The 19,416-nt window shown below is 53.9% G+C and overlaps 1 protein-coding gene across 9 annotated transcripts in view; it reads right to left on the reverse strand.

Annotated features, from left to right (window-relative positions):
• YDJC (YdjC chitooligosaccharide deacetylase homolog) overlaps window positions 1-19,416 on the reverse strand; it is a 291,953-nt gene that overhangs the window by 175,793 nt on the left and 96,744 nt on the right. Inside the window, exon 1 of one of the 9 annotated variants that reach the window (XM_069619972.1) lies at window positions 8,094-8,327. The exons of the other annotated variants lie outside the window; for them this stretch is intronic. The gene's annotated coding sequence lies outside the window, so the exon portion shown is untranslated. Of the gene's footprint in view, window positions 1-8,093; window positions 8,328-19,416 lie in introns of those variants that run through there. 9 annotated transcript variants of the gene reach the window in all.

Below are 19,416 nucleotides of genomic sequence, written 5' to 3' on the forward strand. Positions count from 1 at the left end.
GCATAGGGAGGAGCCCCGTCTGAACAGGGCACAACTTTTCGAAAGGCTATTTTTGGAAGCGCGCCCTTAGTTTTTACTGAAGCTAAAAATCGTAACGAAATGTCACGTCATTTCATACGGTATTCACACGTGTACTTTTCCCACATGAAGTATTGTGCACAGGGATCTGCTTCTGTAGCAGGTAATACATACCAAATCCGACCCAACCCAGAATGAGTGGCAGTAAAGCAGGCAAGAATGTTCTATGCATCCAAACAGCAATCCCCATCAAAAGGGGGTGTGCAGTGGGTAACTCTAGGACATACACCTCTCGGTATGGGGGTATGGGCGAGTCCCAGAGCCGTCCAGTAAGACAGACACCTGCACCCGGACCCGGCAGTGCAAGGCAATGCACAGGAGGTGCTCATCTTCAAACCTGTTCAGGTGATCCCTTTAATCACAGAGCGGCACACTTCTGGATGCCAGTCCCAGGCCTTTTGGTCGCTGGTCACCCAGAAGGATTTTGTGAAGGGGAAAGCTGGGTCTTCTATGGACTGCCAGGTGGTTATCTCAGCTTAGTTACATCTAGCACTGGGGAAAGCTGGGTCATCTACTGACCGCCAGGTGGTTATTTCTGCTTAGTTTCATCTAGCGCTGCTAGATGACTTCCTTAAAAGCAGCATGTATTATTGGAGTCTGTTGTGCAGGGGAAAGCTGGGTCTTCTATTGAGGGCCAAGTGGTTATTTCAGTTTAGTTACATCTAGCACTGGGGAAAGCTGGGTCATCTACTGACCGCCAGGTGGTTATCTCAGCTTAGTTACATCTAGTACCAGGGAAAGCAGGGTCATCTACTGACCACCAGGTGGTTATCTCAGCTCAGTTATATCTAGCACTGGGGAAAGCTGGGTCGTCTACTGACCGCCAGGTGGTTATCTCAGCTTAGTTACATCTAGCACTGGGGAAAGCTGGGTCATCTGCTGACCGCCCGGTGGTTATCTCAGTTTTGTTACATCTAGCACTGGGGAAACCTGGGTCATCTACTGACCACCCGGTGGTTATCTCAGCTTAGTTACATCTAGCACTGGGGAAAGCTGGGTCATCTACTGATGCCAGGTGGTTATCTCAGCTTAGTTACATCTAGCACTGGGGAAAGCTGGGTCATCTACTGACCACCAGGTGGTTATCTCAGCTCAGTTACATCTAGCACTGGGGAAAGCTGGGTCGTCTACTGACCGCCAGGTGGTTATCTCAGCTTAGTTACATCTAGCACTGGGGAAAGCTGGGTCATCTACTGACCGCCCGGTGGTTATCTCAGTTTTGTTACATCTAGCACTGGGGAAACCTGGGTCATCTACTGACCGCCCGGTGGTTATCTCAGCTTAGTTACATCTAGCACTGGGGAAAGCTGGGTCATCTACTGACGCCAGGTGGTTATCTCAGCTTAGTTACATCTAGCACTGGGGAAAGCTGGGTCATCTACTGACCACCAGGTGGTTATCTCAGCTCAGTTACATCTAGCACTGGGGAAAGCTGGGTCGTCTACTGACCGCCAGGTGGTTATCTCAGCTTAGTTACATCTAGCACTGGGGAAAGCTGGGTCATCTACTGACCGCCCGGTGGTTATCTCAGTTTTGTTACATCTAGCACTGGGGAAACCTGGGTCATCTACTGACCACCCGGTGGTTATCTCAGCTTAGTTACATCTAGCACTGGGGAAAGCTGGGTCATCTACTGACGCCAGGTGGTTATCTCAGCTTAGTTACATCTAGCACTGGGGAAAGCTGGGTCATCTAATGACCGCCAGGTGGTCATCTCAGCTTAGTTACATCTAGCACTGCTAGATTTTCGAACCTGCTTACTTTCTCAAAGGGTGAGTGGTTGACAAGAGCAATTACAAGCTGCCCAGCTTAAGCAGTGCTTAAAACAAATCCTTCCAGGTGAAGAAAGTCGATGCTGCGCCCAAGTCCTATGGTAGTAGTGCGCACGTTACACTCTCAGCCCAACGCGCTATGCCCTGGCAATGCCAAGGAGAGTGGAATAGACCCACCCCATAAGCTTGTAAATCAGTCAGAAAGGCCCACGCGCAACATAAGTTAATGCTGTTCGAATGACTATGTAGGTCTTAGGTTTGCAGACATTGTACTGTTAGGGCGAGTTGTTCGTGACCAATGAAGTGAGCAGAGACGCCACTTGCATTCATTAGAAGACTTTAAAGCTTGAATCGCTATCACAGACCATTCAAATTATCTGGCCATTCATAAATTCCGCTTTTATTTTATGCTAAATCGTCAGGAAACAACATCGGTGCCATTTGTCCCGCTCTACTTTTTCATCAGGGGCTTATTTATTTTTTAGAAATGACAAGACGAGGGCGATGTACCGACCAATTGGTGTATATCCTAAGTGAGAAATGACTATATGGTGTGCGGACTGGCTACAAACAATGCTCAGTGACCCAAGTAACATGTCTGAGGGTCACATGCTGTATTGTCCGGTCAAGGGGAGCTCCTTTCTACCACACCCAACGTTCAGGCCATACCCACCCCACCCCACCCCCTTCTTAGAGCCTTCCTTCCTTCTGCAACCCGCTTAAATCCCTTTTCAGAGGGCTCACCAAAATACCTCCCAACATTTGGGAACTAAAGTGGGACATTTTACTGGAGAAAGGGGCAGGTTCCCATTCGCGCATTGGCACGACCCGCTACTGGAGAGGGCGCATTGGCACGACCCGCCACTGGAGAGGGCCCATTGGCACGCTGCTCCTCCACGGGAGAGGGCCCCATTGGCACGCTGCTCCGCCACGGGAGAGGGCCCCATTGGCACGCTGCTCTGCCACTGGAGAGGGCCCCATTGGCACGCTGCTCCGCCACGAGAGAGGGCCCCATTGGCACGCTGCTCCGCCACGGGAGAGGGCCCCATTGGCACGCTGCTCCGCCACGGGAGAGGGCCCCATTGGCACGCTCCGCCACGCTGCTCCGCCACGGGAGAGGGCGCATTGGCACGCAGCTCCTCCATTGGAGACGGCCCATTGGCACGCTCCTCCACTGGAGAGGGCCCCATTGGCACGCTGCTCCTCTACGGGAGAGGGCCCATTGGCACGCTCCGCGACTGGAGAGGGCGCATTGGCACGCTGCTCCGCCACGGGAGAGGGCCCTGGGCACGCTCCGCTGCCACTGGAGAGGGCGCATTGGCACGCTGCTCCTCCACGGGAGAGGGCCCATTGGCACGCTCCGCGACTGGAGAGGGCGCATTGGCACGCTGCTCCGCAACGGGAGAGGGCCCTGGGCACGCTCCACTGCCACTGGAGAGGGCGCATTGGCACGCTGGTCCGCCACTGGAGAGGGCCCATTGGCACGCTGCTCTTCCACGGGAGAGGGCCCATTGGCACGCTGCTCCGCCACGGGAGAGGGCGCATTGGCACGCTCCGCAACTGGGGAGGGCGCATTGGCACGCTGCTCCGCCACGGGAGAGGGCGCATTGGCACGCTGCTCCTCCACGGGAGAGGGCGCACTGGCACGCTGCTCCGCCACGGGAGAGGGCGCATTGGCACGCTGCTCCTCCACTGGAGAGGGTGCATTGGCACTCTGCTCCGCCGCGGGAGAGGGCGCATTGGCACGCTGCTCCGCCACGGGAGAGGGCGCATTGGCACGCTGCTCCGCCACGGGAGAGGGCGCATTGGCACGCTGCTCCGCCACAGGAGAGGGCGCATTGGCACGCTGCTCCGCCACTGGAGAGGGCGCATTGGCACGCTGCTCCTCCACTGGAGAGGGCGCATTGGCACGCTGCTCCTCCACTGGAGAGGGCGCACTGGCACGCTGCTCCGCCACGGGAGAGGGCGCACTGGCACGCTGTTCCTCCACTGGAGAGGGCGCATTGGCACGCTCCGCCACTGGAGAGGGCGCATGGGCCCATTGGCACACTGCTCCGCGACTGGAGAGGGCGCATTGGCACGCTGCTCCTCCACTGGAGAGGGCGCATTGGCACTCTCCGCCACTGGAGAGGGCCCATTGGCACGCAGCTCCTCCATTGGAGACGGCCCATTGGCACGCTCCTCCACTGGAGAGGGCGCATTGGCACGCTGCTCCGCCACTGGAGAGGGCGCATTGGCACGCTGCTCTGCCACGGGAGAGGGCCCTGAGCACGCTGCGCTGCCACCGGAGAGGGCGCATTGGCACGCTGCTCCTCCACGCTGCTCTGCCACGGGAGAGGGCGCATTGGCACGCTCCGCCACTGGAGAGGCCCCATTGGCACGCTGCTCCTCCACGGGAGAGGGCCCATTGGCACGCTTCTCCGCCACGGGAGAGGGCGCATTGGCACGCTCCGCGACTGGTGAGGGCGCATTGGCACGCTGCTCCGCCACGGGAGAGGGCCCTGGGCACGCTCCGCTGCCACTGGAGAGGGCGCATTTGCACGCTGCTCCTCCACTGGAGAGGGCACCTTGGCACGCTGCTCCGCCACGGGAGAGGGCGCATTGGCATGCTGCTCCGCCACGGGAGAGGGTGCACTGGCACGCTGCTCCGCCACGGGAGAGGGCGCATTGGCACGCTGCTCCGCCACGGGAGAGGGCGCATTGGCACGCTGCTCCGCCACTGGAGAGGGCGCACTGGCACGCTGCTCCGCCACGGTAGAGGGCGCATTGGCACGCTGCTCCGCCACGGGAGAGGGCGCACTGGCACGCTGCTCCGCCACGGGAGAGGGCGCACTGGCACGCTGCTCCGCCACTGGAGAGGGCGCACTGGCACGCTGCTCCTCCACTGGAGAGGGCCCATTGGCACGCTGCTCCTCCACTGGAGAGGGCGCATTGGCACGCTCCGCCACTGGAGAGGGCGCATGGGCCCATTGGCACACTGCTCCGCGACTGGAGAGGGCGCATTGGCACGCTGCTCCTCCACTGGAGAGGGCGCATTGGCACACTGCTCCGCCACTGGAGAGGGCGCATTGGCACGCTGCTCCGCAACTGGAGAGGGCCCATTGGCACGCTGCTCCGCAACTGGAGAGGGCCCATTGGCACGCTGCTCCACTGGAGAGGGCGCATTGGCACGCTGCTCTGCCACGGGAGCGGGCGCATTGGCACGCTGCTCCGCCACTGGAGAGGGCGCATTGGCACGCTGCTCCGCCACTGGAGAGGGCGCATTGGCACGCTCCGCTGCCACTGGAGAGGGCGCATTGGCACGCTGCTCCGCCACGGGAGCGGGCGCATTGGCACGCTGCTCAGCCACTGGAGAAGGTGCATTGGCACGCTGCTCCGCCACGGGAGAGGGCCCTGGGCACGCTGCTCCTCCACGCTGCTCCGCCACGGGAGAGGGCGCATTGGCACGCTCCGCCACTGGAGAGGGCCCATTGGCACGCTGCTCCTCCACGGGAGAGGGCCCATTGGCACGCTGCTCCTCCATTGGAGACGGCCCATTGGCACGCTCCTCCACTGGAGAGGGCGCATTGGCACGCTGCTCCGCCACGGGAGCGGGCGCATTGGCACGCTGCTCAGCCACTGGAGAAGGTGCATTGGCACGCTGCTCCGCCACGGGAGAGGGCCCTGGGCACGCTGCTCCTCCACGCTGCTCCGCCACGGGAGAGGGCGCATTGGCACGCTCCGCCACTGGAGAGGGCCCATTGGCACGCTGCTCCTCCACGGGAGAGGGCCCATTGGCACGCTGCTCCACCACGGGAGAGGGCGCATTGGCACGCTGCTCCGCCACAGGAGAGGGCCCTGGGCACGCTCCGCTGCCACTGGAGAGGGCGCATTGGCACGCTGCTCCGCCACGGGAGAGGGCGCATTGGCACGCTGCTCCTCCACGCTGCTCCGCCACGGGAGAGGGCGCATTGGCACGCTGCTCTGCCACTGGAGAGGGCCCTGGGCACACTCCGCTGCCACTGGAGAGGGCGCATTGGCACGCTGCTCCGCCACGGGAGAGGGCCCTGGGCACGCTCCGCTGCCACTGGAGAGGGCGCATTGGCACGCTGCGCCTCCACTGGAGAGGGCGCATTGGCACGCTGCTCCGCCACTGGAGAGGGCCCTGGGCACGCTCCGCTGCCACTGGAGAGGGCGCATTGGAACGCTGCTCCGACACGGGAGAGGGCGCATTGGCACGCTGCTCCGCCACTGGAGAGGGCGCACTGGCACGCTGCTCCGCCACGGGAGAGGGCGCATTGGTACGCTGCTCCGCCACTGGAGAGGGCCCATTGGCACGCTGCTCCACACGGGAGAGGGCCCCATTGGCACGCTGCTCCGCCACTGGAGAGGGCGCACTGGCACGCTGCTCCGCCACGGGAGCGGGCGCATTGGCACGCTGCTCCGCCACTGGAGCGGGCGCACTGGCACGCTGCTCCGCCACTGGAGCGGGCGCACTGGCACGCTGCTCCGCCACGGGAGCGGGCGCACTGGCACGCTGCTCCGCCACTGGAGAGGTGGAAAGCAGATATAGGCTTCATTTGGGCTTTCCCGCCCAGGGTGAGCACTAAAAACACGGGCCGACATGCATTGGGTGTGGGAGGCTAGTGTGTGCCAGAAGGCTTTAATGCAGGGCCAGCGGCTGACGGAGCTCTGTCTGTATTTAGCAAGCACCCCACGCAGTGGCGCAGCAAAGCCTACATTTCAGGGGAAGAGGGGGGGTGAACCGGTGATGGGAGGGGGCACTTCAGAAATTCCCCTCTATTCAATCCCATAGGTTGTCCGGCGCGGGGGCCCAATTAAGCGCAATGTCAGTGAGAATAACCAGGTGATTGGAGTTAAAGATAACGTAACATTTATCAAAGCAACTAAATGTGTATCTAAAGCCCATCACATTAAAAAAAAAGCGACCACCATGGCACCAGACGGCAGTACAGTGTGCCACCACACCCTCGGCCTAGCATTACACAGAAGCCCGTGCACACACATTTACACAACATTCACTCACTCCATTCACTCGTGCCCCTATTCACCCATTCCCATTTCATCTGGCACCCCTTCACACACTCACTCACTACACAAAACATATACACACTCCTCGCACACATGCATATTGAGCCAACATACCCCAATGCTTCCCTCCCCGCGGGGAGGGGGCTGATGCGTGCATGTGATTTTTGTTAGGCCCAGAGGTGAGGGAAGCCATTCTTGAAACTAGGAGCTTTAAAGTTTTGCTGTGGTTGTGCAAATACACTTTTCTGCAGCAACGCTTCAAAGCCGCCAGTTTCAGGAAAGACTCCCCTCCCCCCCCAACCCCCCCAACCCCCCCAACTCTCTGCTTAACAAGAAGCAAGTGCACGCACCAGCAGCCCCCCTCCCCACGGATACGGTCCAACATATAACAATGTGATGTGTTCTTTCACATTCGAGGGGAGGGGCTGATGGGCACACTTGCTTTTGAGGTGGGGGTGCCTTGAATGCTGCACGTTTCAGGAGAGGCTTCCCCTCCCTCACTCGCTGCGTAACAAAAAGCAAGTGTGGAACCCCCGCCCCTCAACTCACATTCGGTTGGGGGAAGGGGGGGATCCCGATTAGCTGAATGGCGTTGGCCCACTGACCCCATGCATGCGTTAATCTCGCCACTGCTTCCACACGGCCCGGCAGGCACGTGCAGCCGCACACCTGGGAGCAGGTATTCAGGCCCCGCGGGCCCCATGAAGCGGCATTTAAACCAGTAAAACAATCAAAAAGTCGGGCTCAGGCGAAGGCGAACAGCTCTGGTCATTGGGCCGGATTTTTCTGGATTCGGCATAAGAGGTCTTTCTGGCTCCCGGAAATCCATGTGCACACTGGAGTGGACGGGTTTCAGCTTTTACTGTGGAAGATGGGGTTCCAACTACGATGGCAGGGGGCCAATGTCGAGAGACATAACCACAAGTCCCCTTCAGCGTCTAGGTAGGGTCACATAAGACTATATGTCTGCTGGGAATGTACTCTACAGAACAGACTGGAGTACAACGTTGTAGGTTTAAAAGGTGTGCACCTTTTATATTAAGATTGCGACATTATAGGAAACCCCTATTTATAATTGGGGTGCTGAGAAAAAAAAACGACTGCGCCCCCATTCCCCTCCCACAGCGCCCCGAGCCCTTACCCCTCCCACACTGCCTGAAAGGATAGGAACGAGCGAGCCGACGCCAGAGATTGAGAGAAAGGGCTCATGACCTGGAAGCGCGTCTGCACGCTGCTGGCTCACGCTGCTGCCGCTGCTGCGGTGGGCGCACAAGCACACCCGCCATCCACTTCCGCGCACCGTCCACCCGTCGTCGCCCTTTCGGCTTCCCCGGTCAGTGCTCCCGCATCTGAGTGGCAGATGCTACGCTTCAGCTCTGAGGATCCCAGCGGCACGCAGGGGCGGTCCGGCCCCCTCCCTTCCTTCCTTCCCTGCTCTCATCGCTCTGTTTGCATGAGTTACACAAGCTCTTTCCACTGCACCCACCGGCAGTCGCAGCTCATTGGCCACTGGCAGCAGGTGGGGCACGCCCCCCGCCTGCCACTCCTCTTTCTGAATGTGAACAGCTGACTCGCACTGTGTACAGGAACCACCCACACAGCACAAGCAGAGGCGCATCAGTGGCCCCGGACATGGGCTTTATAAGCCATCACCACAGCCTAAGCGAGACCCGTCCGAGTGAGGCATGCAAACAGCCAGAGCAAGAGGCTTGGGGACCCTAGCTATAGCGAATGCCTCATCCCAAAGAAGCCATCCCCCACAAACAGCCAAAGCAAGCGGCATAGGGAGCCTAGCCACAGCGAATGCCTCATCCCAAGGAAGCTATCCCCCACAAACAGCCAAAGCAAGAGGCATGGGGAGCCTAGCCACAGCGAATGCCTTCTCAGGAAGCCATCCCCCACAAACAGCCAAAGCAAGAGGCATGGGGAGCCTAGCCACAGCGAATGCCTCATCCCAGGGAAGCCATCCCACACAAACATCCAAAGCAAGCGGCATGGGGAGCCTAGCCGCAGCGAATGCCTCATCCCAAAGAAGCCATCCCCCAAAAACAGCCAAAGCAAGCGGCATGGGGAGCCTAGCCGCAGCGAATGCCTCATCCCAAAGAAGCCATCCCCCACAAACAGCCAAAGCAAGAGGCATGGGGAGCCTAGCCGCAGCGAATGCCTCATCCCAAAGAAGCCATCCCCCACAAACAGCCAAAGCAAGCGGCATGGGGAGCCTAGCCACAGCGAATGCCTCATCCCAAAGAAGCCATCCCCCACAAACAGCCAAAGAAAGCGGCATGGGGAGCCTAGCCACAGCGAATGCCTCATCCCAAAGAAGCCATCCCCCACAAACAGCCAAAGCAAGAGGCATAGGGAGCCTAGCCACAGCGAATGCCTCATCCCAAAGAAGCCATCCCCCACAAACAGCCAAAGCAAGCGGCATAGGGAGCTTAGCCACAGCGAATGCCTCATTCCAAAGAAGCCATCCCCCACAAACAGCCAAAGCAAGAGGCATGGGGAGCCTAGCCACAGCGAATGCCTCATCCCAAAGAAGCCATCCCCCCACAAACAGCCAAAGCAAGAGGCATGGGGAGCCTAGCCACAGCGAATGCCTCATCCCAAAGAAGCCATCCCCACAAACAGCCAAAGCAAGAGGCATGGGGAGCCTAGCCACAGCGAATGCCTCATTCCAAAGAAGCCATCCCACACAAACAGCCAAAGCAAGAGGCATGGGGACCCTAGCCACAGCGAATGCCTCATCCCAGGGAAGCCATCCCCCACAAACAGCCAAAGCAAGCGGCATGGGGAGCCTAGCCACCGCGAATGCCTCATCCCAAAGAAGCCATCCCCCACAAACAGCCAAAGCAAGAGGCATGGGGAGCCTAGCCACAGCGAATGCCTCATCCCAAAGAAGCCCTCCTCCACAAACAGCCAAAGCAAGAGGCATGGGGAGCCTAGCCACAGCGAATGCCTCATCCCAAAGAAGCCATCCCCCCACAAACAGCCAAAGCAAGAGGCATGGGGAGCCTAGCCACAGCGAATGTCTCATCCCAAAGAAGCCATCCCCCACAAACAGCCATAGGGAGCCTAGCCACAGCGAATGCCTCATCCCAAAGAAGCCATCCCCACAAACAGCCAAAGCAAGAGGCATGGGGAGCCTAGCCACAGCGAATGCCTCATTCCAAAGAAGCCATCCCCCACAAACAGCCAAAGCAAGAGGCATGGGGACCCTAGCCACAGCGAATGCCTCATCCCAGGGAAGCCATCCCACACAAACATCCAAAGCAAGCGGCATGGGGAGCCTAGCCACAGCGAATGCCTCATCCCAAAGAAGCCCCCCCCCCACAAACAGCCAAAGCAAGCAGCATAGGGTGCCTAGCCACAGCGAATGCCTCATCTCAAGGAAGCCATCCCACACAAACAGCCAAAGCAAGCACATAGGGAGCCTAGCCACAGCGAATGCCTCATCCCAAGGAAGCCCCCCCCACAAGCAGTCAGAGCAAATGGCATGGGGAGCCTAGCCATAGCGAATGCCTCATCCCAAAGAAGCCATCCCCCACAAACAGCCAAAGCAAGAGGCATGGGGAGCCTAGCCATAGCGAATGCCTCATCCCAAAGAAGCCATCCCCCACAAACAGCCAAAGCAAGCGGCATAGAGAGCCTAGCCATAGTGAATGCCTCATCCCAAAGAAGCCATCCCCCACAAACAGCCAAAGCAAGCGGCATAGAGAGCCTAGCCATAGCGAATGCCTCATCCCAAAGAAGCCATCCCCCACAAATAGCCAAAGCAAGCGGCATAGGGAGCCTAGCCACAGCGAATGCCTCATCCCAGGAAAGCCATCCCACACAAACAGCCAAAGCAAGTACATAGGGAGCCTAGCCACAGCGAATGCCTCATCCCAAAGAAGCCATCCCCCACAAACAGCCAAAGCAAGCGGCATAGGGAGCCTAGCCACAGCGAATGACTCCTCAGGAAGCCATGCCCCACAAACAGCCAGAGCAAATGGCATGGGGAGCCTAGCCATAACGAATGACTCCTCGGGCAGCCATCCCTCGCACATAGCCAGAGCGAATGCCTCATCCCAAGGAAGCCATCCCCCACAAACAGCCAGAGCAAGCGGCATAGGGAGCCTAGCCACAGCGAATGACTCCTCCTCAGGAAGCCATCCCTCACACATAGCCAGAGCGAATGCCTCATCCCAAGGAAGCCATCCCCCACAAACAGCCAGAGCAAGCGGCATAGGGAGCCTAGCCATAGCAAATGCCTCATCCCAAAGAAGCCATCCCCCACAAACAGCCAGGGCAACGTCACCCACAAGCAACTACAGCAAGCAGCATTGGGAGCCTAGCTATAGGGAATGCCTCATCCCAAGGAAGTCGTCCCCCACTAACAGCCAGAGCAAACATAGGGAGCCTAGCCATAGCGAATGCCTCATCCCAAGGAAGTCATCCCCCCACAAACAGCCAGATGAAGCGGCACAAGGAGCCTAGCCATAGGCAATGCCTCATCACAAGGACATCATCTCCCACAAACAGACAGAGCAAGCAGCACAGGGAGCCTTGCCAGAGCGAATGCCTCATCCCAAGGTAGCGAGCCCTCACAAACAGCCAGTGCAAGCGGCATAGGGAGCCTAGCCATAGGCAATGCCTCATCCCAAGGTAGCCAGCCCTCACAAACAGCCAGAGCAAGCAGCATAGGGAGCCTAGCCACAGCAAATGCTTCATCCTTCACAAGCAACTAGAACAAGTGTCATTGGGAGCCTAGCTATAGGGAATGCCACATCCCAAGGAAGTCATCCCCCCACAAACAACCAGATGAAGCGGCATAAGGAGCATAGCCATAGGCAATGCCTCATCCCAAGGAAGCCATCCTCCCCAAACAGCCATAGCAAGCAGCATAGGGAGCCTAGCCATAGCGAATGCCTCATCCAAAGGTAGCCAGCCCTCACAAATAGCCAGAGCAAGCAGCATAGGGAGCCTAGCCACAGCAAATGCTTCATCCTTCACAAGCAACTAGAACAAGTGTCATTGGGAGCCTAGCCATAGGGAATGCCACATCCCAAGGAAGTCATCCCCTCACAAACAACCAGATGAAGCGGCATAAGAAGCCTAGCCATAGCAAATACCTCATCCCAAGGAAGTCATCCCGCTCAAACAGCCATAGCAAGCGGCATAGGGAGCCTTGCCATAGCGACTGCCTCATCCAAAGGTAGCCAGCCCTCACAAACAGCCAGAGCAAGTGGCATAGGGAGCCTAGCCATAGCGAATGCCTCATACCAAGGAAGCCATACTCCGACAAAAAGCCAGAGCAAGCGACAGGGGGAGCCTAACCATTGCGGAAGCCCCATCCCGGGAAGCCATTCCCCCACAAACAGCCAGAGCAAGCGGCATAGGGAGCCTAACCATTGCGAAAGCCCCATCCCAAGGAAGCCATTCCCCCACAAACAGCCAGAGCAAGCGGCATAGGGAGCCTAGCCATAGAGAATGCATCATCCCAAAAAAGCCATCTCCACAGTCAGAGCAAGTGGCACAGGAAGTGTAGTGATAGCAAGAGCCTCATCCAGACAAAGCCACCCACACAAGCCCTAGAAGCATCATTAGGAGAGCAGCCATACCGAATGCCGCGTCCCACAAAAGCCATCCCCCACAAGCAGCATGGAAAGCACAGCCAAAGCAAATGTCTCATCCTAAGCAAGCCACTCCCAACATGCCCTGGAAGCGGCATAGAGAATCCAGCCATAGCAAAACATCAAGAGCAAGCCAACCCCCTCCCACACAAGCAACTAGAGCAAGCAGCATAGGAAGCTATAGCAAATGGCTCATCCCAAGCAAGCAACCTCCCGCTCCACAAGCCGTACACATTGTCAAAGCATGTGGTATAGGGAGTGCAGCCATTGCCAGAGAATGCTTCATGCTGAGCAAGCCTTCCCCCACAAGCAACTAGAGCAAGTAGCATGGGAAGATCAGCCACACAAAAGGTCCCCTCCGGAGCAAGCCACCCTCCCAAAACCCTGGATACAGCATAGGGAGTGCAGCCATAGCAAATTCCTCACCCTGAGCAAGTCACCTCCTACCCCCCACAAGCCCTGAAAGCAGGCAAAGCAAGTAGCATATGGAGTGCACCCACAGTGAAAGCTTCACCCTGAGCGATGCGCTGCATGCAAGCAGGCATAGCAAATGCCTTATCCCAAGGAAGCCAACCCACCGCTCCTCCTTAAACCCTCGCCACAACATGCACCGGGAAGGTAGCGGAAGCAGAAAGACATCCAGAGCAAACTAGTACAGGAGCATAACAGAATAACATGCTCCATGGCAGTGTTCGCCAGGAAACGGTGGGACTGGTTTTGTACCATTAGAAACTAGCTATAGAGGGGCTGGTACAAGAGGCTTGCCATCCCTAGACTAGTAGGGGGTTCAAAGCCGTTATTGTTGGGTAATTGTTGGTTAGATCATTTGGAGACAATTATTTTTTTATTTAATTTTATTCAGTTTATTACAAACTTTTAAAATGCATTTACTTTCCCCCTCCTAATCATTAAAATCACATTTCATCAAATGTCATTATTTGGAGACAATTGTTTTCGGGAGGATAGCTCAGAGGCAACGTGCTCGCCTTGGAAGCAAGACAACACGGAGCAACACAGGTTCGAACCCCGGGTCCGCGCTTAGAAACCTCTGGGTATTAAGTGCGTCATAAATAACCTATCATATCACATCATATATCATGTGAGATTGCACTTGTGAAGATTCATATGCTAATGAAGATTTAGTTGGGGGGGGGGGAGAAACTAGCTATAAATAAATGCTTTCCACTGTAACACCATAGTCTGTGTGGCAGGTAGTGTTGATGCCATGCCAACGAAGCACATACAATCTTCAATATCTGTTATTTATGGACGGATTTTACTTTCTCAGGTCTTAGTTGAAATAGATTTTCAGGCCTAAAACAGTGGCCCCAACACCGTTTAGTCTAAAGTCAAAAGTGTCCACCTACAGAGTAGATATATGCAATTATAGAGCTAGTGTTTATACGTTCAGTTCTTAATTGGTCTCCAATGATTCGTTTTTATTATCCCTTTCAGGCACAGTCATTTGACTGAAGTTTTGGAATGTGTAATACGGGTAGATCAATCACCGTCAGCCAAAAGCAAACACCTTCCAAAACACTTTGAAAATGCAACAGCAGCACAAATAAACCAATGTAATGCAATGCGACATCTGTCCCATTACAAGAAGCATGCCCACAAAGGTACATCTGATAAGACTAGAGGCCAGATACAAAAAACAACTGGCAGACATGAATGAAGATGCGGTGAGAGCTCAGAGAGCATAAAAGAGCTTTCTGTCCAAGATGCCAAAGTACTTTTAGGCAACTATAAGGAAAATGTCTGCTTCTTCTGCAATATACCTGAGCTCAAGATCAGAAGCCCATGCAGGACAAGCTCATGAACAGGACAAAGTGTAATGACTGAAGCTGGAGTCGTGCAAAATTAGCAATTAACAAGTGGAGCCAATCGAGGGAAGAGAGAGTTCCAGAGCTGATCCGTTTTCAAATTACTTGGATGTGAATTTAATTCTGCATAGAAAAAAAAAAAAATTACATTCATTTGAAAATATCACTGAAATTATGAAGAGTTTATCGCAATTCATGTCCATGATGCGGACCGCCGTCTCTTCCGGGCCACATGACTACCATTTTGGCCTGTGAAGTCTTTTTTCGCGCATCAAAAGACTGTGTATAGGCGCATTATAAATGCCATATCATATACTGGAAAAACTGCAAGCCCACAATGAAGAGGGTCAATGACCAGATCACTAATCACGGCCAACTATTCCAATCTCCCATCAGCAATGGGGGGCTGAGAAATAGCTTCCCGTCTCTTGGATACGCCATGCGTTTCAGACTCCATTCTGCAGATGAGAAGATGTTCGTTTTTGAAGAAAAGATGCAGTTCACCATTCAAATATTTAGCAAACAATCTTCTGCGTATAGATTTGTGAGTGTCGAGGAAACCATGAACATGCGATAACTGTACCAACTAGGCTGACTGTGAACATGATTTTGGCAAACAAGACATGGATCGTAATTAGGACCTTCTAAAGGACGCTATATACAATTAGCTTATCTCAACAGTCTTCCTATTTAATCATGTCACAAGTCGCACATTAATAGGTTTTGTTTCCGGTGGACATCCAATTGAGGGTAAGATTGAGTTTTCATAATTTCAATGCAGAGATTTTGGAGACCCTTAAAATGTTATCAGGACCATTTTTTTATGCGAGGACATCTCTTTCAAATGAGACTGTAGGAAAAATAAATAAAACTAAAATCGGTCCAGAAATGTGGGACGTAGTGAATGTTTTATGATCTTCGTTGTCAGCTAACTTGATGAAGGCATCAATCCCATATAAAATGCTCAAATCAATGACACTATTTCAATTATACATATATTGGTATTTTCTGATGACACAAGACCACTTCCACCATTTCCGAACTGAAGCCGCTACTAACTTACAAATGCTGCCCTAATAAACCCTGCCGCCAGCCTGAGCAAGTGCCATATTATGTGTAGCCACTGCGAGTGAAACATCCTGAGGGAGCCTCAAAGCCTGAGGGCGCAAGGCACAGAGAAAAACCACCCCAGTATGCAATTAAACTAGAGAAAGCATCGCATTGTAACTTACAATGCCCGTGTCTGTAAATAAGGAATAGGCTGAACACCCACGCAAGACGCACAGCGGGTGCAACTCAAGTGAGACCCACAGCCTGAATGATGCAGCAACCGCGAGCAAGCACGACAGGCACAAGGGTGGTACTCGAAGCCAGTGTGAAATTCCATCTAAGCTCCACTGCCTGAGCAAGAAGTGCTAGGCGCGTAGCTGCAGGGAACACTAGAGCTGGAGCAAACAGCAAAGCAACAGTGAGAGAGAGAGTCGCAGTGAATTGCAGAGAAAGGAAATGCCAGGCGGACGCGACATCAGGATGGCAAATGGCGGGCGCCGCCCTTAGAGGGGACACCCACCCAGCTGAGCAAGGAGTGGAAAGGAAAGCAAGGAGGAACAATAATACGGCCCCCCACCCATGGGGGAGGGGGCGATGGAGGGGAACAGGTCCGGGATGGGGGGGGGGGGCTATATAAGGCCCCTTGGCCTCTAGGTGCACCCTCTTGGTCCTGCTTCACCTCCCCAGCTCAGAGGAACCCGCCCACCCTTCCCACTGCTGAGGCATGGCCATGTTACTGTCTTGAAAGGTGTTGTTGTTTTCTCTTCCAGAGTGGCCCAGAGGATTTTACATGGTGATCCCAATAAAAGTGCCGACATCCCAAAGGGGACTGCGCAGCCAATAGCTTAGAAGTACAGCGCCCAGGAATACTAGACTCAAGGGAGGTCCTGGGAAAGGGGAGGGGCTAGGGGGCTTGGCAGACCTTCCAACTCCAATGCGGGGGGAGAGTAATGGGAGAACGGAAACTGGTGGAAAGGGAGGGGAAGTAGAGTGGGGACGGGCAGAATTTGGTTACAGGAAGGATTGGGTAAAGGCATGAAGGATTTGAGGATTGGATAAGGAGGGGGTAAGGAAGGGGTTGGGTAAGGAAAGCATTGGGGGAATGGGAAGCATCTGGCGGAATGGGAAGAGTGGGGGACGGAAAGGCATCTGGGGGGGAGTTAGGATTTTTAGCTCTTGAATGAATTAGGGGTTGGCATAGACTTGCTGGGGCATGGTGGTACTGGAAGAGCCGGGGGGGGGGTGAAGAATGAGGGGGCTGGGGGATGGAATCAACTAGCAATAGAAGGCGTTAGGGGGGCAGGCAGAGCATTTGGGGAACTAGGAGATGGGGCCTAGGAAGAACTTGCGGGGTTGGGGAATGTTTAGGCAATTTGGGAAATAGAAAGAACTGAGTAAGGAAAACCAGGGACGGCAATCATTTGGACAAAACCAAAAGGGGGGTGAAAGCTCTGGGGGAGGAAGAAGAAACTCTGGAATGACGGAAGGGGGATGGGTTGGATGGGGGAAGGGCTACTAAGTGGGGAAAGAAAGAAAAGGGGTAATAGAAAGAGAAGTAAGAAGCTTAGAATGTGAAGAAAGAAAGAAACTGAGCAATAGAATTATGGAATGTGAAGAAAGAACGAATGATTAGAAAGTTAGAATGGAACGGAAATTTTATGAAAAGAAGAAATGAAAATAACAAAATGAAAAAGTAAAGTAAATAAAAATGGCCATGGGTAGAGTGGGAATGAGTAGGGAGGGTGTCCGGTCAAATGTTCGAAAACGAAGGGTCGAATGACCTTTTGTTCGAACGTAAAAGGATCAAAAATGAGGTTCGACTTTTTTTTAATTTATTTATATATTTTTTTAGTTTAGAATGTAAAAAAAGTTTTTTATAAAAAAGAAAACAGAGGGCTGGGGGAACCCCCCCCCCTAAAAAAAAAAAAAATTCGAACCTTTTTTCGGTCCTTTGACTGTCGAGAAAAAGGCATTCGAGCCTTTTGTTTTCGAAACTTTGACTGTTAACCAGTAGGGATTGGTGTATAAACGGATCACCAGTGACATAACTCCTGGCTTGATGCTTCAATAAATCTTGTTGCAGCATTTGTGACTTCCACCTTTGAAAAATGGTCCTGCCTCTTTATTTCGGGGAATCCTCAAGAGGTCAAGGCCAGAGTCAACCCTATCAGAGCGCTTAACGTGTTTTTACCACGGCTATTTTAAATGTGGGCATTTTCCCCACGGCCGTTTAGCAGTTCTTTTATATAATGTGCTGTATGTTTGGGATAAAAGATGGGGGTGGGGGGAGGAAGAGAGAAAGGAGGGAAGGTGGCAGAGAGAGGTGGGTTAAATGGCAAACACGGCCTCAGTGAAAACACCCACGTTTAAAATAGCGGCAGTGAAAAGTCATGAAGCCTATCACAGGGTTCAAGCGTCCAGTGCTGGCTGTCCCCATGTCTGAGGCAAGCGCTACTCGTGAAAAAAGGACCTCTGAAAGGATTATGGCCAAGATAAACAAAAGGAGGAAAGCAAGAGCAAGGAGTGAGCTCAAAAAGGCGACTTTGGTGAACCAAAAATGCAATCTATGGTTCTAGCAAGACTTGGGGCGAAACAGTGCCAACTCCCAGAAGTAGAATTATAGGCACCTGCAAGTAAAACTAAGAAAAGCAAAAGGAAAAAGGCTAGTGGCAAGAGCACATTTTGTGCCACGACAGGCATTTTATACCTGCGCAACACATAGTTACCAGTACTTGTGTGATCCCATGTCTGCAGGAATTGTCACTACTGGCCACAGTCCATGCACTCCCTTGAGAAGCATTGCCCTGGCCGCTGTGCACCACTCATGGAGTCCAACCCCAGTAGATGACGCAAGAGCAAAGCGGCTGCCTTCAGCCACGACAGCTTTCCTCCTCAGCTAAGACCACCATCGAAGTCCTGTGAAACATTTCTTTACATAAAGTGTGCTTTTTTAATGGGTGGGCTGCTGATGTTGCTCTGCCACAAAACAGGAGGCTACACCACCCTTGTCGTCTTGGTATTAGGTAACCCACCTATTGGTATAGGTCTGTACTATACAAGTTGGTAGTGTGCCTGAGCAGCCAGACTTACCTCAAGAGGGGTAAATGTGAGCTGTAGCATCGAAATCCACAAATACAAGTATCCAAATAACACTTAAACTCAAGGTTTTCTAGTACAATAATTATTTAACGGTCAGTTTTAAATAAGCATTCTTTAAAAAGGGCAATGTACAATAATAAAAATACAGTTCAAAATACTTTCTCAGAATCAAGGTAAAGTAAGTAGATACTCTTTAGAAATGCTTCATACACACTTCCTACACCGTCAGGTGACTTCACTAACTAGGACAGTAATGGCATTTATGCATCACTTTTTCACTTTGTAAATTCTGAGGTTGGTCCAAAAAGGAAAGGTTATAGGAAGGAAAAAGGTTAACAGGTTCTCAGAGCATGTGAGCACTTTTTAAATCTCTCAAAGAAGTCTAGATAAAACCTTTCCCAGCAATATTAGTTACAACCCAATGTATCACCTGTGAGGGACAGTTAGAATCACAGTCAATGGACTAGAAGAGTCTGCAGGGAGCCAGGACACCCAAAGTCAATTGGAGCAAAGTCTATGGAGCTGAGGCACTTCTTGAGGTCCTGCTTCGGGAGGGTCTGCAGGAGACTCCTGGAGCTTTTGGCCATCTTACAGACGTTGCACTCAACTACAGATTTCTCTACCCCTGGCAATCGGTTCCAGCAGCAGCAAAGAAGTTCAGTCATTTGGGGAAGGTCTTCCAGCAAAGTTCGTCTCGGGTTTAGTTGGTCCCACTAACCCAAGGGAAGAAGTCGTTCTTTCCGGAGCTTCTCTAGTCGATTCGGAAAAAGAGTTTCCGCGCAGCAGCAGGGCTTCACCAGGCAGTTCAATGGTCCAGGAGGATGCATAAAGCTTCTCTTCACGATTGCTTCGTCGGATGTTTTGTCCAGTGCTCAACTCTGTCTTACGTCCAAGACGCCTTGCCTTTTATGCAGGATTCTCCCATTCATGCACAGCCTAGCTGTCACT

Source organism: Ambystoma mexicanum, chromosome 10, assembly GCF_040938575.1.
Source record: "Ambystoma mexicanum isolate Mex_15411 chromosome 10, UKY_AmexF1_1, whole genome shotgun sequence".
Lineage (NCBI taxonomy): Eukaryota > Metazoa > Chordata > Amphibia > Caudata > Ambystomatidae > Ambystoma > Ambystoma mexicanum.